Below are 4420 nucleotides of genomic sequence, written 5' to 3'. Positions count from 1 at the left end.
AGAAGAAGAAGAAGAAAGAGGGAAAGGGACACAAGGTATATGATAGCAAATTATAATTGAGAACTTACCCAATCTGGGGAAGGAAATGAGCATCAAAATCTAGGAGGCACAGAGAACCCTCCCTCAAAATCAATAAAAATACGTCAACACCCTGTCATCAAATAGTAAAACTTACAAGTGTCAGAGACAAAGAGAAAGCCCTGAAAGAGCCTGAAAGCAGTTCTGGGCAAGAGGTCTGTAATATACAATGGTAGAAACATTATTGGCACCAGACCTATCCACCGAGACCTAGCAGGCCAGAAAGGACTGGCATGATATATACAGAGGAGTTAATGAGAATAAATATGCAGCCAAGAATTCTATATCCAGCTAGGCTGTCACTGAAAATAAAAGGAGAGGTGAAAGTTTCCAAGACAAACAAAAACTAAAAGAACTTTCAAATACCAAAACAGCCTTACAGGAAATATTGAAAGGGGTCCTCTAAGCAAATAGAGAGCCTAAAAGTAGCATACATCAGAAAGGAACAGAGACAATATACAGTAACAGTCACCTTATAGGCAATACAATGGCACTAAATCCATATATTTCAATAGGGACGCTGAATGTAAATGGGCTAACTGCTTCAATCAAAAGACACAGGGTATCAGAATGGGGAAAAAAAAGGAAACTCATTTTAGAACCAAGGACACCTCCAGATTTAAAGTGAGGGGGTGGAAAATAACTTACCGTGCTAATGAACATCAAAAGAAAGCTGGGGTGGCAATCCTTATATCAGATCAAATAGATTTTAAGCCAAAGACTATAATAAGAGATGAGGAAGGACACTAAATCATACTTGAAGGCTCTATCCAACAGGAAGATCTAACATTTTTAAAGTCTATGCCCCTAATATGGGAGCAGCAAATTATATAAGCCAATTAACAACAAAATTAAAGAAACACATTGACAATAATACAATAACAGTAGGGGACTTTAACTTACTGCAATGGACAGATCATCTAAGCAAAAGATCAACAAGGAAATAAAGGTTTTAGATGACACACTGGGCCAGATGGACATCACAGATACATTCAGAACATTCCATCCCCGAACAACAGAATATTCTTCTCTAGAGCACATGTAACAATACCCGGAACAGATCACACCCTCAGTCACAAATCCGGTCTCAACTGGTAGCAAAAGACTGGGATCATTCCCTGCATATTTTAGGACAGCAATGCTCTGAAACTAGAACTCAACCACAAAAGGAAAGTTGGAAAGAACTCAAAACATGGAGGCTAAAGAGCATCCTACTAAAGAATGAACGGGTCAACCAGGAAATTAAAGAATTTTTAAAATCATAGAAACGAATGAAAACGAAAACACAACTGTTCCAAATCTTTGGGACACAGCCAAGGCGATCCTCAGAGGAAAGTATACAGCGATACAAGCCTTTCTCAAGAAACAAGAAAGATCTCAAGTACACAACCTAACCCTACATCTAAAGGACCTGGAGTAAGAACAGCAAAGAAAGCCTAAACCCAGCAGGAGAAGAGAAATCATAAAGATCAGAGCATAAATTAATGAAATAGAAACCAAAACAAACAAACAAACAAAAAACAAAACAATAGAACAAATCAATGAAACTAGGAGTTGGTTCTTTGAAAGAATTAATAAGATTGATAAACCCCTGGCCAGCCTTATCAAAAAGAAAAGAGAAAGGACCCAAACAAATAAAATAATGAATGAAAGAGGAGAGATCACAACCAACACCAAGGAAGTACAAACAGTTAGAAGAACATATTATAAGCAATTATATGCCAGCAAATTTCACAATCTGGAAGAAATGGTAGCATTCCTAGAGACATAGAAACTACCACAACTGAACCAGGAAGAAATAGAAAGCCTGAACAGACCCATAACCAGTAAGGAGATTGAAGCAGTCATCAAAAATCTCCCAACAAGCAAGAGCACAGGGACAGACAGCTTCTTAGGGAAATTCTACCAAACATTTAAAGACGAATTAATTCATATTCTGCTGAAACTGTTCCAAAAGATAGAAGTGGAAGGAAAACTTCTAAACTCATTTTATGAGGTCAGCATTTCTCAATCCCAAAACCAGACAAAGATCCCTTCAAAAAGGAGAATTACAGACCAATATCCTTGATGAACAGGGATGCAAACATCCTCACCAAAATACCAGCCATTAGGATCCAACAGTACATCAAAAGGATTATTCACCACGACCAAGTGGGATTTATTTCAGGGCTGCAAGGTTGGTTCAACATCCACAGATCAAACCATGTGACACAATACATTAATAAAAGAAAGAACAAGAACCATATGATACTCTCAAAAGATGCTGAAAAAGCATTTGACAAAGTTCAGCATCCTTTCTTGATCAAAACTCTTCACAGTGTAAGCATAGAGGGTACATACCTCAATATCATCAAAGCCATCTATGAAAAACCCACAGCGAATATCATTCTTAATGGGGAAAAACGAGAGCTTTTCCCCTAGGTTCAGGAACACGGCAGGGCTGTCCACTATCACCACTGCTATTCAACATAGCACTAGAAGTCCCAGCCTCAGCAATTAGTCAACAAAAAGGAATAATAGGCCTCTGAATTGGCAAAGAATAAGTCAAACTCTCACTCTTTGCAGATGATATGATACTTTATGTGGAAAACCTAAAAGAGTCCACTCCAAAACTGCTGGAACTCATACAGGAATTCAGTGAAGTGTCAGGATATAAAATCAATGTGCAGAAATCAGTTGCATTTCTATGCACCAAGAGCAAGACAGAAGAGAAATTAAGGAGTCAATCCCATTTACAATTGCACCCAAAACCATTAGACACCTAGGAATAAACCTAACCAGAGAGGCAAAGAATCTGTACTCAGAAAACAATAATATACTCATGAAAGAAGTGGAGGAAGAGATAAAGAAATGAGAAAATATTCCATGCTGATGGATTGGAAGGACAAATATTGTGAAAATGTCTATGCTACCTAAAGCAATCTATACATTCAATGCAATCCCTATCAAAATAACATCAATAACTGGTACAACCAGTTAGAAAAACAGTGTGGAGATTCCTCACAATGTTGAAAATAGAACTACCCTCCAATCCAGCAATTGCACTACTGGGTATTTACCCCAAAGATAGAAATGTAGTGATCCAAAGGGGCATGTGCACCCTAATGTTTATATCAGCAATGTCCATGATAACCAAACTCTGGAAAGAGCCTAGATGTCCATCAAAAGAGGAGTGGATAAAGAAGATGTGAGATAGATATATATATATATATTGCAGCCAACAAAAAAACAAAAGGAATGTTGCCATAAGAAATAACATGGATGGAACTAGCGTGTATTATGCTAAGCAAAATAAGTCAATCAGAGAAAGATGATTATCATATGATCTCACTGATATGAGGAATTTGAGAAATAAGACAGAGTCTCAGAGGGGAAGGGAGGGAAAAATGAACAAGACAAAACCAGAAAGGGAGACATACCATAAGAGACTCTTAATCTCAGGAAACAAACTGAGGGTTGCTGTAGTGGAGGGGCATGGGAGGGATGGGGTGGCTAGATGATGGACATAGGGGAAGGTATGTGCTATGGTGAGCACTGAATTGTGCAAGATTGATGAATCACAGACCTGTACCCCTGAAACAAATAATATATTATATGTTAATTTTAAAAAATAATTAAAATAAAATAAAATAAAATATTTTCATCTTTATTAGCTATTAAAAATATATATGAAGGGGATTAACTCCATGATCAACAGATAGAGTCTTAAATTAGATAGAAAAGGATCCAATAAAAGCAGATCCACAAGACACAAATATGTCTTTTATATATTTTTAAATATTTTAAGTAAAAGTACAGAAACCCTTGAGAATAAAGGAAAGGAAAAGTTATGCCAGAAAAAATATAATTCCAAAATTAGGATTAGATTAAATATGAGACAAAATAGACTTTTAAAAGGATTTTTTTAAGGACAAAGAAGCATACTCTTGAATTAAAGGGAGTAATAGGTTATTGTCACATGCTCATTCTTTAAAAATGTCAGTAAGATACATACACCTCTTGAAAGACTGAACAAACAAGAGAATGAAAACATTGAAATGAGGATATTTGCAAAATAGTAAAATATAACTAAGAATAACTACATGTTAGTATATCTTAAAATCTAGATGAAATGTTTCTGGAATAAATGTAAAATGTCCATATCAATGATAAAGAAAATAGATGACTTAAATAGAAAATTAAATATTAAAAAATCAGAATATTATCAGTCCCTTTCTACATGCACATACAAAAAGTCCTGTATCTCATAGGCTTTATAATATTTTTGTCTATCAAATATTGAAGGAATAGTTAATCTGTATTTTATATAGATTGTTCAAGAAAAGGAGAGACATTTCCTGGA

Source organism: Lontra canadensis, unplaced genomic scaffold (genome assembly GCF_010015895.1).
Source record: "Lontra canadensis isolate GAN:19392208 unplaced genomic scaffold, GSC_riverotter_1.0 scaffold20, whole genome shotgun sequence".
In the NCBI taxonomy this organism is placed as follows: domain Eukaryota; kingdom Metazoa; phylum Chordata; class Mammalia; order Carnivora; family Mustelidae; genus Lontra; species Lontra canadensis.
The sequence above is the reverse complement of the archived record's forward strand: the minus strand, read 5'-3'. Positions refer to the sequence as shown.